Genomic DNA, 18171 nt, shown 5'->3' on the forward strand with positions numbered 1-18171 from the left:
CCTAATATCCCAAAGTATAAACTTTCATCTCTCTCCATTTAATGCAAATTTCAGCCCTCCTACCAACTCTTTACTGCTTATTAGAGAAGTCATGGCTCAGGAAAAAAATTAATAGTCCATAGTTTGCACATTTTTAAGAGTTTTTTTTTCAAAACTAAATTTAAAAATGTGGTTGGAAGTGTTTTCATAAGGATAAATGAATTTCTTAAGACATTTTCATTGTAGCATTTATTATTTTTTATTTCTCAAAATATTTTCTTTAAATTATGCATGATGATTATGTTTATGCAAATATTCCTAAATATGATGCAAGTTAGTCCCCTATAATCCATATGCATAATATATCATAATTTTCTTTTGCTCTACTTGTCACATTTATAATCAAATACTTTTAATATTATTTTGAATTATATATTGAGAGAAAATATGTATTCATTAATGAAGATTTATTAATTATGCATTATTTACTGCAGTAAATACAGAAACTTTTACAGTGCCAGACACATGATAGGTGCTTATACTTTCTGACTAAATGTCTGGATGATTGAAATAGTATAGTATAAATCAAAATACAAAGGCACATAATTGTGAAATTGGATCATGAAAATGCTAACTTTCTTGAGCAGGTAAAACTCAAAAAAAAAGGAAACACAAATGGTTAATAATTCTACAAGAAAAGGTTAAACCTAACTAATGATTAAAGAATTATAAATTAAAGCAACAAAATGCCATTTTTACTTATCAGATTGGCAAACTTTAAAATGGTTGATAATATCTACTGCTGGTAAGAATGTGGTGAGATGTTTATGCTTGTATGCCTTTGGAGGCAACATAAATTAGTGCGGCTCTTAAGAGAAATTTGCCTTATCTTTTAATATTTAAAGTTACTGTCTAATGACTCAGCAATCATGCTTATAGGCATTTATCCTATAAATCTATTCAGGCAAGTGAGAGGTGATACATGCCCTAGTTTGTATATTGTAGTATTTCAAAAAATGAAGGGAAAAAGCTAGAAACAGTAAACATTTTACCATTTTTTTTAAATAAAACTCACAACTATTGAAGCTAATTTCTTTTATGCTTATTGAAGAGAGAGGATTTGGGAATGAGAGGATGATTTTCTTCTAAAATATCCTTTATATACATATATTCTGTCAAATGGGCTGCAGTCTTTTATTACTGTAGATAATTGTATTATTCGTTATTGATCTTTCTTCAGATGATAACATTTATTATTTTTACAGAAGTTGTGTAAACGAGGAAAACAGTAAAAAGATTTTTCCATTCAGTTTATTTTGCGGCAAGTGTCAGTCTCTACTGTGAATGTAAATTTCAGGGTTAAAATTAATAATCCTAGAAGGAGAAGGGCAAATCATACAACCTCCTCTCTCACCCAGGTAAAAGTTTAAGGAAAACACAAATGAATCACGCATTTCTGTATAATCTGTGCTTTTGGCAAAAGGTTGCCATGACTCATTTATGACTTTCCATAGTTTTAAAACCAGTGTTTTTAACCATAGAAAATCTACTTCATGGTCCTATTATGACAACTGTTGAGTCAATAATAGACTCTTTAGTTCATGCATGGATGTTTTTGTAGAAATAAACCAAGTACAACTGTCCCTTGCTAATACTCCATGAAGCGGAATCCTAAACAAAGAAAGAGAGAGATTATAAAACCAAGTTCTCCTACATGCATTACTTTGGGTGCTATATACTGTGTGGGGTGCCAGAGATACCACCTCATTTGATTGTCATAGCTCCCTGAAGGATCAGCTATAGCTCAAGGATCAAGTAGCTGCTAAGAATGCAAAGGACTAGATTTGAACCCAAATTCATATGATTTCAAATATCACTTACAGGTCCAAATGACCAGGCAGTCCTGACTTAATTCAGTGCAACATCTGTTCTTTCTTTTAGCTAGCCCCACAGTGATCAGGATCAAATCTTTGGGACAGTATTCTGTGAAATAAATGCTTTGCTACTCAGTTATAAGCAGCGTGCCCTGGCATTGAGATAGAAGCAATATTTATGGATCATTCTAATGTATCGTTTTAACCAGTGGTCTTATTGTGGTCCTACGTATGATTGAAAGAAAAGAGATAGGAGTTCCTGTTATGGCTTGGCGTAAGAAACCTGACTAGTATCCATGAGGATGCGGGTTTGATCCCTGGTCTCGCTCAGTGCATTCATGATCTGGCATTGCAATAAGCTGTGGTGTAGATTGCAGACGCAGCCCTAGTCCTGCGTTGCTGTGGCATACATAGGCCAGAGCTGCAGCCCTGATTTGCCCCCTAACCTGGGAACTTCCATGTGCTACAGGTGTGGCCTTGAGAGCAATAAATAAATAAATAAATAAATAAATAAAAAGTCCTCTGGATTTCCAACATTGGTAATAATGAACACCCCTTTAAAAAGTGGGCATTACCTGTGGGTATTCTTTTGAAGTCATTCTTCTCTAGAGGGATTGCATTAAATGAATTGACTTTGACTTGGCCACGAAGAGAGGAAAACTTGCTTCAATAATTCAGAATATTTCAGGAGCTTAATTCCTCAAGAAAATATTTTATTTGCCTCATTTTTCCTTTGAGGTCCCTTTCAAGCTACATACTTTATTTTAGCTCTCAATTCATTTCATTTTGTGTAGAAAGAATAGTAATAATAAAAAGGACACTGCAGAAATTGAGATAATACAGCTGTTTCTACTACCATATCTTTATGTCTCTTTAAAAGCAACAAGAGGCTCATAAACATTAGAATTAACTGAGAGTGAAATCCCATCTCTTAGCCATGTATCACATTTCTTATATCATAGCACTTACTTAAAAGTCATGTTACTGTTTTCTTTAAGTTAACTCAGAAGCTCTGACTCAAGAATAATATGCCCCTAACATGACTGATGTGTCTCTTATAACTACATAGGGTAAAAGCTTAAACTATTGTGTGTGCCTGGAGTTGCTGCTCTATCATCTTAGTTAATTTTCTTCATGTCCCATGTTTTGTTGTCTCTCATAAGTGACTGTATTTAAGAAAAAGAGAAAATTGGGTGTGGTTATTTATGCAGGTCCTATGGTTAATACACTCCTAAAGTAGGTACCTGCTATCTTTATTACTGCAAACACCATAGATTCTATGGTTCATGTTTGGAAAGAAAAGAATAAACAATTTTAGCATACAAAATTGAGATGAATTGCAACTCTATGGTTTGAGCAATTTGAATTCTTAAGATACATGTCCTAGTTATATATTGAGAGGTTTATTAACTAAACCCAGCTTGATCTCTGGACCTCATGTGCTAAGAACTTTAATTTGAAGGCTTGCCTACCTTGCTGTTGATGCCATTTAGGGTCCAAAATTATTGTACTGAAATAGTTCTCAAACCCTGATTCACCTTTAATGAGGAGAAATCACATTATTAGATCATCCAAACACTTCTATTTACCAGTCACATCTTGTCACAGCTTTAGTAGCAGCTGTCCACAGATATAAGTTTTCACAAATGAAAAATCAGGATAGGAAAGGCAGGTGTCACCCAGAAAATCTTGAACTCTTTCCAAGAGGCATTTTGTTGAATTGCTAAACTGATAAACTTAGGTTCTCTCACAAGGCTCCAGGGAGGAGCTCATCAAGCACGTGGTAGCTCCTCCCCCCCCCCAACAGCCATCATTAAGTAGAAACCCCTAAGTTTAGAAAAATATAAAATGTTCCTATCAATCACGATTCTTAAGAAAGCCCATTCGAATTGTGATTAAGTTAAATAGGAAGCCCCTGAAATTCAAGTCTGCATATTTTTTCTTAGAGCAAATGGTTTTAATTTAATCAAAGAAAATGAAAAAGACATGTCTTTCATATTTACCAATGCCTTCATTTGTTTTCAGATGCCTCCTCCTCCTGCCTCTTAAATTCAGATATTTCTTGAGGATCCTCATTGTAGGTGCCTCTTTGAAAGGCTTTCACTTCCTACTCAACTAGCATCTCTGCATACAGCACTCCAGGTCATAATCTTTGCTATTTTGGGGATCCACATTCTGAATATTTATTGGCTATGGATCCAATTCTGCCACTAATTTTACTTTTTAAATTACTCATGAAGCAGCTCCTGTTATAAGCACTTTACGTGCATTTGCTCATTTAAGTCTTACCACAAATAGTAAAGAGTACAATTATGGTTCTTGATGTACAGAAAGGGAAACAGAAACTTAAAGAAAGGTTAAGAGGAAGCTGCTCCAAACTGACCCAGCTAATGAGAGACAGAGCTGGGACTTCAGCCTAGGTGGTTCTTCCTCGAAAGCCTGTGAACTTGACCACTAGGCTGTTGGAAATCACTTTTCTCACTCTGGTTTGAAACCTGAGGTGAATCTTTGACATTTTCTTTTATTGTTTACTTGCTAGACCACAGGTAAAATAAAGATACAATTTTGGGAGTTCCTGCTGCGGCTCAGCAGAAACAAATCCCACCAGTATCCATGAAGAGGATGTGGGTTTGATCCCTGGCCTCACTTGGTGGGTTAAGGAACCAGTGTTGCCGTGAGCTGTGGTGTAGGTTGCAGACACAGTTTGGATCTGGCATTGCTGTGGCTGTGGTGTAGGCCAGCACCTGCAGTTCCAATTAAACCCCTAGCCTGTACCTCCATATGCCACTGGTGTGGCCCTAAAAAGAAAAAAAAAAAAGATACTATTTTGAGCCCCATGAGAACACAACCTGGTGTATTACGTATATATGTATCCCTATCTATCCATCTGTCTATCTTACCTATCATCTGTCTATAATCTAGCATCTGTCTATCTATCTATCTGACATCCTTTATGCATATAAATGTGTACAGCACCTTGTATGGTCCAGAGAATTAGGTGAAAACCAAATGTGTCATTGAGGAACTAAGGGTCATTTTAATTCCAACTCAAAACTTATTTGCTCCATCTACCTCTTTGGTGCCTTTCCTACATCTTTGACAGCTCAGGCCTTTCAAGCCCTTGACCTTAATTTTGTCCTCTTCCCTGTTTCAAACACCCCCAGCTCTAGTTGGTCTCAACACATTGCTCCTTGAGCAAACTTCCTTTTCTTTTCTTTTTCTTTCTTTCTTCTTCTTCTTTTTTTTAGGGCCGCCCCTGTGGCATATGGACATTCTCAGTCGAGGTGTTGAATCGGAGCTGCAGCTGACAGCCTATGCCACAGCCACAGCAATGTGGGATCGGAGCCGCGTCTGCCATCTACAGCACTGCTCATGGTAATGCTGGATCCCCGACCTACTGAGTGAGGCCAGGGATGGAACCCACATCCTCATGGATACTGGTTGGATCCGTTTCTGTTTCGCCACGATGGGAACTTAAGAGCAAACTTTCTAATGCAAAGTTCAGAACCTCTACTCAAAACCCCAGTGCCTGGGGGATAAAAATCTTTAACTTAGCATTTAAGACCTCTAACAATAATATCATCTCATAATCCTAATATCTCAGGCAAACTAAGAGACAAAACTGTGTCTTGAACACTCAGGATCCATTCCTGTCTGATGCTTTGCTCCACATCTGTGAGTAAGAGTTGTTGCTTTCTCAGCATGATAAAATTTGACTGAACTATCTGAGCTCAGCTTTTTTCCATAAGAATTTCTGGCTTAGCCAGTAGGAAAGGATGGATGTACAAGTGCACCTGTCCCAAATATTTATCATTTTACCCTTAGTGAGTTTAGATGGCTCAATACTATAAATGTATATCCAGTTCTTAATAGACTAAGCCTTTGGAATCATGGTCAATTCCTGTCACATCTTTGTATGTTCCACAAAGTTTTGATGGCATTTATTTATAATAAACATTGCTTAAGTGCATAATTGAATGAGTGAATGGATGGATGGAATTGAATGGATACATTTTCAATAGAATAGAGCATGTGGATGGATCTAAATATTTATCAAGTTCTTAACTCCCAAAGAAATAAATAAGAAGAAGTGGAACAGCATTTATTATTTGCTCAACAGACTATAAATAGGCCTTACTGTAGGATTGGGACTATGCTGAGTATTTTGTTACCATGTCCATGCTCATTTGTCAGTGTATCTTACCTAGCAGAACATTTTGGCATATTTCAGACACAAAAGAATAATAAACTGTGGAGTAGGTAAGCTGCCACTTAACAGCTCTATCAAAGCCATATATTTAACTCCCAATGTTAACAATGCAAGCAAACCTTTAACTTCCAAGATCAATTACACCTATAGAAAGAGGCTTGCTGGGAACAGCATTCTGTCTTGTCAAGGACTTCTTATCATCAAGGAAGAAAAAACACTCTAATTATATTTTTTTTTTACTTTTTTGTTTGTTTTCTAATTGGATCATTCATTACTCTCTTGAATTCAAATCAACATCAGATTTATAGTTGGAGGCTGTTGAAATATTGATTTCGTTATAGAAATGTCAAGCTTGGCAAGGTAAGCTGTCTTATTGCCACAGAAGGCTTTTGCTTTAGTAAACTTATTTTTAAAAGCAGATGGAACGTAATGAGCAAGCGATTTGCATCCGTAGCAGGTATGGCGAGAAGTTTTTAAAATTTAAAGAGTCTCCTTAACACCCCTCTGATGCCAAATTCCTGGCGTTAAAGTAACAAACCTGAACCACAGTATACAAATCCTAGTTATTAAAAGGTCTGATGCCGATCTTCTGTTTCTACAGGCCCATGACATACTTAAAGTGGGGGCACTGAGTGGCACAGGGTGTCATTATTAGGGTAGTGTGTGGCTGTAGTTAGATACAGATGCTACATGGTTCTGCAGTGTCTGGCCTGATAAACATAACACACCGTATCATCTTCCCATAGATCTTAGTTTGTCTTTAGAAATAACAGATCTTCCCTGCTTGTCTCTCAGTGCTGTAGAATAAATGAATATATATTTTTTTGAAAGTATCCTCCATCCTCTTTACTGTCAAAATACACATTTTTCCCTTGAGAAATCATTATGTAAATCTGGTGCAGACACGTTTCTCTACAGGAAGAAAAAAAAAAAAAAAGGTCACTTACTATATTTCCAATGAGCTAATCAGGAAAAAAATGGGGAGGGAGGGAGGGGAGATTTAAAAAGAAAAAAAGAAAAGAAGGAAAAGACAATAATATATATGGAAAAAATGCTGAGTACCTATATGGCGCTTAACTTTGAAGCGTGTTTTGGTATGTCAGAAATTATTTTCTACTCTGTTACTTTAAGCAAGTCTTCTTACATGCGGATCTCTTTCCACTCTCTAAAGATATGCACTGGGTACACCTATAGCTGACAGCCAGTTCTCCCTCATCCTGGATAAAAAAGAATGAGGTACTGAAAAGGAGAAGAGGGGTTCTGTCAACTCATCCTCACCTGCCCACATTATATGTATAAGAGAAGGGAGATGTATTGTGCTCACCCATTTATGCGTTAAGAGAAAAGGTGAGAAGATCCTGGCAACTTAACTGCCTCCCCAGACCCTCCCTTAGAGCTATTCCTTTTTGCTTTTCCATGACCTGGTCAGGAGGGAACACGACCTAAACCACATTGAGCTGGTGAGACTGAGTTCTCAGCTACTGACCACGCTGAGAAAGTAATCAATTCCAGAGGGGCACGTTGCCGCTTTTGTCCCAGTTTTCAGCGGAGAGAATCCTAAGCCAGTTGTGGCTGTTTTCCTCCTGTCCCATGACTAGAACTTGCAAAGAACTGTTTCACATCGAGATGGTACACCAGCTTTTTGTTTTGTCTTGGTTTTTGTTTTGTTTTGTTTAAATCCTGGGAGCTGAGCACCTTAGCAAACTCCTCTGAGCAAGCCCTACAAGTTCCCACCCTTATACACCTCAATCTGATGATTCAAAAAAGAAACCTTTTAATCTCAGCTCACTGATCAGCTAAGATATTTTAATGTTTTAGCTGTGAGTAAAAAATAATATGCTTTCTCAAAGAGAACACCGTTAGCCTTCGGTGTCCAAGACTCTAGAATTGGGAGTGGAAAAATGAGCCCTGGGCTTCTGTTTCTGCCCACAGTTTTAAAATTAAGAATGGTATCTTTGCACTTAATGAAACAACCCTTCGTTGCTCATCAAGAGGACTCAGAATATCAACTCTCCAGGCCCCTGGCAGGGCAGTGTAAGTACTATATGCAGTACTTTTAAACTTGAGCAAGTATTTTCTCCACTGAAATTATAGTTTTGGAAATTCTAGTTCTTAATCTGCTATCCAATTCAAAATAGTATTTTCGCAAAACTGAAATGGTAGTAGAATTGCCTCTTTTCCTTCTTTTGTGGAATTCTTCAAAAATGTGAAAGACGTTCACTAAGGGAAATCATAAATTAGCAAACCAGATAAGGTTAAAACTGCATGCAGTTCACTCTGAGAATATGCATTTAGTAGTATGGTCTTGCTTCGTATATTTGGTGTTACAATGGCAGAAATATCATCCATATAAGGAAAATGAGTTTGTGGTCCCAGGACGCTAATGGGGTTGTCCAAGAAACCAGACATGCCAATGAGGCATTTTCTGCATCCTTCTCATAGTATTTGCAAAGACTAGAAGAGTTATAATTCTAAATGCAGAGTCTTGTTTAATCCCTTTTTCTAAGAAGTGGTGGAAAAGATGGGTACAGTAAGGCTCTACTACTGCAGATTATTGCCAAAGTCGATTTCTTCTTTTTTTATGTTTAAGCGTATATTCATCCTGTTAGCACATGAAATTCACAGCGTGAGTATTATCAAAACTTTTTCATTCCTGCATTTAGCCACTTTGGCTATTAGCTATTAGAGTCGTAGAGGTGGTCATATTGTAATAATATATCTATAATATGATTCGATTAAGATAATTATGCAGAAACAAACCTCCATGAAGGATTACCTCCTTACATGCCTTTATTTTTGACATCAGGTTAACGTCCATATTTTCCTTTCTTTCCAGTTTTTAAAGTTTTATTGAAGTAGAGTTTATTTACAAGGTGATTTCTTCTTAAATTATTGTGTTTGGTTTAATTTAGATTTTCAGAAACAGAAAAAAGTGCTGTGAGAATCCTCTATGCTGTGAGATCATGTAGATGAAGCTCTTGGTATGTTATACAGTGTGATGAAAATACTAAAAGCTAATTGATGCCCTAAGTGGGCTGGACTGGTTGTTCCCCCAGAAGGGCTTTAGATCTGGTGAATCTGCTCCTTAGATGAGCTGATGGACTGCACTGCCCTCATCTCTAGGAGGCTGGCCCTGCGGTGCTGCTGTTTTCCCTGCACACATTTTGGGCCCCATCCCCTCAGGTCGCCATTCAGGGCTGCCTCTACTGCTCCCACAGTTGCTTGCTGGCTGGTAGAGTTTTTTTGCTTCTTTGCCACTCTTGCCATTTTCTGCCTTAAAAGGTCCAAATTTGCAGTTCAACAAATTCACATGACTACTGTCTGTGCCACTGTGATTCTCTAAAATAGACAATAACTGCCATGGAATGATGCCTCATTATTTTTAATCTTTTAACCTTTTGAAGTAGAAGTATTTGATGAGACAAACACATCATTTAAAAGACTTCAAATGAATTATGGGTTAGAATCAGATGCCTGTATATTCCCTTGTGTAGAAATACTTGAACATCATGGACATGTAAAGGGACTGGGCTCTGGGAACCAACAAGCGTGTTATCAATGAGCTCCGTAACCTCTGGACGGACGCCCCTTTTCGGATCCACTCTCCTTGACTATAAAGTGGAAGTTTGCAATAAGTGATCTCCATGAGTCTGCACAGTTCTGTACTTCTCACCACCCTTTACCAGAAATAGCATGTCCTGTTCCAGTCAGACTCATGAATGTAGGAGTCACTGAATTATAAACATGCTTTTGATGCTACAGTGTCACTGTTCTCTCCATTTTGTCCCCAGCCTCTAACATTGTTCTGCAGAAAGTACTTGACAGAAAGATGAATTGAATATATGATTAATTAATGGTCCAGTAATAAGCATTTCAAATTGATTCAGTCTTCATTAGTATAAAATAGGATTTTTTTTTTTACCTATTGGGTTAATAAAAAGCCCCAGTTATTATCACATCTTTACTGTATCTCAGTCTGAATTTGAGACCAGAAGTCAATTTCTACTGACCTCAGGTAGACATTTAGAGAAGAAAAAAAGAGAAAAAAATTAATTTGTACATGTAAGTTTTAAACATAGTTGTGGTCTGTATTTTCTGCAGCTGATATTCTTATAAAAATCATTGGAAAAGTGAAAGTCATTTTAAGCTTCTCAAAATCACTTGCCTAAATGATGAAAAACTTTCTTGAAAACACTAAGCCCCCCAAATAAAATCTTTGCTTTGCTTCTGTTAATCAATTACATTGACCTAAGACCATTTAACAGTGCCTAACTTATTATAGGAATGGTTAAGATGTAGACTCAGAGGTTAGCTCCTAGAATCAATTAAATTCATTTAAGCCAAGCATCACCTGTGTGCAGTCCCCTCTAACAGTGTACTTTCTACCACACGTCCATTCCCCTCTTTTCCCTGTTCTTGAGCAAAGTACTTTCAATTTTTCTAGGTGTCCTAGGTTCACTCAGTTGTTATTACTACACGATTAAAGTACGTCCCATTTACCTAAATTCCTCTATGAATATTCCTTACTATACTTAACAAACTGCCTAAAAGTAAACATGTTGTCCGACATATGTTCAAGCCCTTAAAATTTCCTGCACCATTGGAAATGCAACAAATTTACTTTGTAGACACATCAGTTTAAACTTTGAGTCAGGTTAAGTTGTTATAGTTACAAAACACAGTTTTTAAAACTGCTAATTATTCTAAGAAAATATCAGCTCCATTTGATTTCCACCACAGTACCCAGAAAAGGAAAAACGGAGCTTCAAAAGAAGCGAAAGTATTTTTTCAAGTGATTAAGGGACTTTAGGTAGAGTGATGATTACATAGAGTAAATGAATATTTATGATAAAATTAATAAATGAACATTTTTGGATTTTTAATGAAGGCATCTGTATAAAACAATTATCTGCTGTCCTAAAGATAATTTTAAAAATTTGACAGTGATATTATGCAGAAAAATATCTTTATAGCTATGCATTGGGGTTCGATTCTTCCCAGATCTCTGCATGCCCCACATGATTTTTCTTAATTAAAACCACAGTGGGGTGATTCATTTAGGGAGGATAAAAGCAGAGCTCAAGGGTCAGCAGAATGACATAGTGGAAACTGTCGACTGTGGTCCCATGGTATTTTCTAAGTTTGGAGGCAACCATTTCCTGGTTGAGTTCTGCCCACAGATCTCTCATAGAAATTCAGAAGAACCAGTGAACTCTATTAGTATATTAAACAGAGGCTGTGTCCCCAGAGGGTTGGTTTAGTTGAAGAGTTTTGACTTCTACATCTTCCTCTTCAAAATACTTGACTTCTTGGCCAAAGTTAAATCACCTCATTTTTGTTCTGGGAACAAATCTCAAAAACATATTCATCTACTGCTGATAACAGAAAAGAATGGAAAAACTGTTCTAGTCAAAAAGAAACAATTAAATTAATAAATGTTATGATAGTCTTTGGGGCTGTTAGTAGCAATAGTTTCACTTGCATAAGAGCATTGAGCCCAAATCTATAACCTTAAATAAGAAGAATACTCTTCCTTAACCAAATCAGCAATTCAAGTGTTAAAGATGAATGCAAAATTGAAGATAGAGGGAAATTTTAATTTTTCAAAAGTATTTTCTAAGATTAAATTAAAATGTCTGGCTAAACAAAACCCTTGAGTATTTAGCTAAAAATTCTATATTTAAACTATGTAGACTGAGATGGGTGTATGGGGGTGATACACTCTCCCCCATAATAACTTTGCCCACCAACTTCTGAAACGAGGCCATTTACATGGGGAAATCTCTACTTGACACTCTGTATGGCATGGTTGCATCTGTTAAATGGTAAGAACCAAGGATGACTGGGATATCTTCCATTTTAAAAGAAGATTTCTTATCCTTTCAACACTATTAGTTAAAACTGCAATGTCTACTTTTTTTAAAAAAGGTCACTTAGATACTTTGGTGAGTGGCCAAACACATCATCTAAGAATTCTGTTTTACAAATGGTAACTACATTTCTTGTGATTAAAAGAAATAGATGATAGACAGGTGCAAGTATATGTGAGGCTGCATTTTAACTGAAAGGCTAATGGCTGTTTCAGAGGTTTGTGTCACTGATAGCAAATCAAAATGTTTGTGGTAAGGTCTCAAGTTAACTTTAATTCTTATTCCGTGTTCTTGGCAGCTTTTAAGTTTCTGCCAACCTTGTGTATGATGTGAGTCTACTCAAAGTTAAGCTATGTAAATATTGGGAAGTAAATAAATTCAGCTATTCTGGGATACACAAAGAATGATGAAGAATAAGGCATTTTTTGGTTCTCCTTTCTCACTTATTTTACAATTAGATATTATAAAAATGGCTGGAATTTTAGAATAAATACTTGTTGCCTAAAGGAAAGAATAAAAACGTTAAATCTTAGGGGGAGATGGTTTAAATTAATAATGTGAGAAAAAATAACATGATTGCAAATATCTAAGAGCAAACCCTTCAGTGGGATAGGGTTTAGTAATTTTGAATCTAGTATGTATTGTAATGTATGTCACCTTTTTTGATAGACTGTGCCAAGTTTATAAAATCTGTTACGTCTCTTCTAGGTGGTTCACATGTATTGTTTTATGTAGGATGAAATAATACTTACCCATTTGCTTGACCCTAAATAAGTCACTGAGTCAATGACTGGCCTCTGGGGCTAAAACCCATCACTCTAGGGCCAGATTAAAAAGTCCTGCTTTAACGTGAAAAGTGTAATAGAGAAAGACATACTTCAAAATATCAAAAAAGATGCATTAGAATATTAACAGTGGGAAGCCTGAGGGAAACATAAGAACAATGTAAACTGGGAAAATGAATATTGAAAAAGTGTGGCATTGAAAAAGACACCAACAACCTACTTCTCATAAGTGTGGTATAAATCTCTAGTGCATTCTTAGTGTTCATACTTTAGAAAACAAGTGCATTTTTCTGTGCAGGCACCACTATAAAAAAATCCAGAAAGATAATATTCTAGAAAATATGTAATGTATTTAAACTTATTCTTAGCAAAAAGTTGGAATTGTGTCTGTGTACTTACTGATTTATTTGATAATATTGAAATTCCAGTTGCGATGATGAATAAGGTGAAGAAAAAGACACTGGCTAACAGTGAAAACCCTAAAACTGACTATGGCCCAGCCTAAGTAGTTGACTACTAAATCCATTTAAAATCCTGGCTGTGAAAAGTTTTAACTGTAGTGAGCCTTCCGAGTTTTATCTATATTATACCCAATTCCTGCACTTTTGGAAACATGACAGTGTCGCTGAGATTTTAGGCTACTATATGTATGTGAGCATCAAATAATTTCAATGTAAGTTAAAATCAGAACTCATAGTAAGACTATTTTGTTCATTTTTTTCTCTTGCAAAATCTTATGTATGTAATATTTTGTAAAGTATCCTGTTGCCCCTACAGCAAGATCCTCAACACACATGAGATATATTTCTTTTGACATATCCTTTATGAATCATCAGTTACTCAAGTATCTGAATACAGCATGACATTCTTATTACCAAAATTTTAATGATGGATTGTGACCATGTGGCTTAGGCTTTTGTACAAACTCCAATTCTAAGATTGTTGGTTTAATAATCAATGTCTGGAATTCCCTGGTAGCCTAGTGGTTAAGGATTCAGCGTTGTCATTGCTGTGGCTCAGGTCACTGCTATGGTGTGGGTTTGATCCCTGGCTGGGGAACTTCTGCATGCCATGGGTATAGCAAAATAAATAAATAAATAAATAGATATATCTATAGATAGATAGATATATAATCAAGGTAGCATTCACTTGATATAAAACTATGCAGTATCAGACTTCTATGCTTTGAAGAGATTATAGAGACCATGTGAAATTGCTATATTTAAACAAACCAACTCCTAAAAATATCTAGTGACTTTTTAAGGTCACATATATAAAGGTGGTTGAAATATAAAAATATGCACTAATGTTGGGAAGGAAAAATATAGACATACTACCTATTCCCTTTAATTATGTTCTTCCCTCCCTCCTTCCTTCTTTCCTTCCTTCTTTCCTTCCTCCCTCCCGCCTCTGTACCTTCCTTCCTTCCCTCCTTTTCATAGGATTATTAGAATATGTCTTGTATTCCCCCCAGGTCCTTGAAAAATAAAACATTTATGTTGCTTGGAAGCAGTTTCAGAACCTAATGTATGATCATATCAGCCTTATGGACTGGCTGCTACTTTTAAATATAATTTTTTCTTTACCTTTTTTGAGTTCAAAACAGATGTGCTCGCTTAAAACGATTGACTCCTCTTTTAATCAAGGGGATAAGTTGCAGATGGGATTCAGTTGCCAGACTCTACTTATCTCCTAAAAAATAATGTGCTAAAAAAGTAGGTCAAAATGAAATTATAGTTGCTAAAAGGAGATTAAATAATAGAGACTACTATTGACCCTTGAAGGTAAATTTCTTCCCAAATACTGATACAATTATGAAAACGTCCACTAAATTAAAATTAAATGGCATTCTAAATAACATGATCAAAAAAGCCATTTAACCAAATAATTTATTAAAGAGTGAAGGAGAAGATTGAATATAATATGAATAAAACATCCAAGATTTTGGCTGAAAATCTAGTATATGATTTCTCAAATGCTGAAATGTATTTTAGAAAAATCCATCTTCATACCAGTTTCTCTATTTTTCTCTCTCTTTTTAATTTTTTAATACTAAATCATACCCGGGGGACATATTTGTTTGAGATTTTTTGGTTACTTTCAAACTAGATAAGTAGTAACATAATGACATAATGTATTATTTGTATTATTTCACATCCCCAAATATGTATATATATTTATATATATATATAAATCCCCAAATATGTATCTCTCTCTCTCTCTCTCTCTCTCATAAAATAGTACTGCAGAAACTTTGGTGTAATAGATCAGTTATTTGAATTTAAGCTCATTTTAACATATTCAGTTTACATGAAGATATTTTCAAAGCTATTTTAAAATTACAGTCTCACAATTCATAAACATACTATAAAGTAATGAGAAAATTTTACTTATTGTCCAGAATTTCTCTCACACTCGACACTTCAGAGCATTGATCCTATCTCTCTCGTGATTACTTAATAGTGTATTTTCAATTTCCATTGTATGAAGACTTGCCTTATCCCTCTTCCCGCTATAATCATCCACAAATTTTTATTTGTGAATAAAAATCGATTTATTATCTTTGAAGCACTTAAGTGACTTGCACGTAATGTGCTCTTCAGAAGTAATTTTTGTTTTAAATGAATAAACATTCTGATGCCTTAGTTTAAATAGTACTAAATTTAGCAACCATACCAATAGTTCAAAGATCCAGAGACTATCAGAGCTTAAGCGAACATTCCTGTGTTTGAATCTTAACGACAGTAATTCAAGTAATAGAATGTTCAAGCATCTGGCATATTTTATTTTTGGAAAATATAAGCATAGGATGTTGCTGTGATTTTTTTTAAGCTAAAAGGTATCTGAGTAATTATTAGAAGTGTAACTATTTAAAGGTCTCACATAAACATGAGGTTCCCCTTATAGCACTGGGATTTTTTTTTTTTCGTCTTTTTGCCTTTTTTAGGGCGGCTCCCACGGCATATGGAGGTTCCCAGGCTAGGGGTCCATTCGGAGCTGTAGCCACCGGCCTAATGCCAGAGCCACAGCAATGTGGGATCCGAGCCGTGTCTGCGACCTACACCACAACTCACAGCAATGCTGGATCCTTAGCCCACTGAGCAAGGCCAGCGATTGAACCCGAAACCTCATGGTTCCTAGTTGGATTCGTTAACCACTGTGCCACGACAGGGACTCCTCCACTGGGATTTATGTCTGACCAAACAGGCTTTCTAAACATCACTGTAGTCACAGAAGTATTCTGATGATTACAATTAGCAGTAGGCATTTTGAATTTTCTTCATGTTTCCTGAGAGACCTCTATGCAAAACTGTAGGACCGAGATGGGTTCGTTTGAAGACTACAATCACCAGAGCCATGAAGAGACTAGACGTGCTTCAATATCAAAACAGCGCTGGTTTCAAAGAGGGGGAAAAAGTTATTGAGTAGCCACCCTCTGGGTATGATTTAAAGCAAAATAAAGCTGAGAACCAAGGCACACGTTCTCGATCGTACCGCTATATGGCAGGAAGTGGAAACACGCTTCAGATTGTTGTAAAGCAATGCTGTCTGTGCCTTTCCCCTCTCACTTTGAGGGCTGCGTAGTGAAATGCCACGACTTTTTAAACTTCCCTTTCAGGGCAGTAGAATAAACTGGAAAAACAAAACCAAAAAAACTGGCAGCTAAGTAGAGGCTCAGATATGCTTCCTTGAATAAAGAAAGAATAAAATGAATAAAATTCCTGATCTTGAGAAAGCAATACTTTTAAAGCCTGAAACAGAAATGAATCCTAATAAGCAATACCAACACACACACACAAAACACACACACACACAGCCTCCCAAACTAGGTCCTTTACAATGAAGGAAATGAGGTTTTTTCCAACTTCTAACTAGTGAGGACCCACATTCTTAATGTTTCTTTACAAAATGCAGGTAAAACAGCAGAGAGAACTAGCCTTCAAAATATAGTATATGCAGCAGAAAGGTCAGAGAGGCAAGTTGTTTCACTGTCTGTTTGATTTAAAAAAGAAAAAAGAAATGTGGTTACTACTTTGGGAAGCAGACTCATAGAGGCAGAAAGGATTCTCCAAAAAGATGTCCTGGAGTTCAGTGCTTTGCTCGTTGCTTTCCTCTTGATTTTTTTTCTCTTCAACCTCATTCAGAATCACACGCAATGTAAAGTGAACTGTGTCAATTACATAATCCTCTTCTCTAAGTGTCAGGAAGTCTGAGGACTTAAACTACGTTCAAGATGAGTAAAATACAGATAATCTCACAGAATTGGTTGGTTTGCCACAGGTCCACTATCAGCCTCCCCAGTAGTTACCCAGGTGGAAGTTTCCTAAAATTCAGTTGTTGGGGTCCCTTTATTTTCTTTATGTCCTCATCCTAAAGTGAGCTTTTGTTTTAGAATATTACTTAAGTTTCTAGAGAACTGAGACTGTGATTACTCTGATTAGACTTTTTTCTATCCTTGAAGCATGATGTCTTGCTCAGAGGACTGGGGCCTGTTCTCTTTTCTTTTTTTCAGGTTAGGTATTGTTTCAGGCGTATATACCAAAGTGATTCAGTTATTTATATACTTCTGCAGATTCTTTTCTGTTATTGGTTAGTACAAGGTATTGATATAGCATCCTGTGCTGTACAGTAGATAGGTCCTTGTTGTTTATCTATTTTATATATACTGTATTTGTTTATCCTCAATTCCCAGTTTTTCCCTCCCTTTTTCCCCTTTAGTAGTCATAAGTTTGTTTTCTATGTCTTGTAAATAAATTCACTCATATCATTTGTTTATACTCCACATAAAAGTGATACATATGATATTTGTCTTTTTCTCTTAGCTAACTTGGTATGATCATCTCTAGGTCCAAACATGTTGGTGCAGTGGCATTCTTTCTTTCTTTGTGTGGCTGATATATGTGTATATTCTACATCTTTTTTTTCTGTGTATCTGTCCATGGACACTTGGGTTGCTCCCATGTCTTGGCTACTGTTAATAGTGCCACTATAAGCATTAGAGTACATGTATCTTTCTGAATTAGAGCTTTTGTCTTTTCTAGGTATATACTCCAGAATGGAATTGCTGGATCACATGGTAGCTATATTTTTAGGTTTTTTTTTTTTACTTTTTAGGGCCGCACCCGCGGCATATGGAAGTTTCCAGGCTAGGGGGTCTAATCAGAGCTACCGCTGCCAACCTACACCACAGCCACAGCAACACCAGATCCCAGCCACGTCTGCGACCTACGCTACAGATCATGGCGACCCAGATCCTTAACCCACTGAGCGGGGCGGGGATTGAACCCGAAACCTCATGGTTCCCAGTCGGATTTGTTTCTGCGGCACCGCAATGCGGACTCCAGGTTGATGTTGTTTTTCCTGCTGTCCAGCACGGTGACCCAGTCACACATACATGTACACTCTATTTTCTCACATTATCATGCTCCATCATAAGTGACCGGGCAGAGTCC

This window comes from Phacochoerus africanus, chromosome 12 (genome assembly GCF_016906955.1).
Source record: "Phacochoerus africanus isolate WHEZ1 chromosome 12, ROS_Pafr_v1, whole genome shotgun sequence".
NCBI classification, from domain to species: Eukaryota; Metazoa; Chordata; class Mammalia; order Artiodactyla; family Suidae; genus Phacochoerus; species Phacochoerus africanus.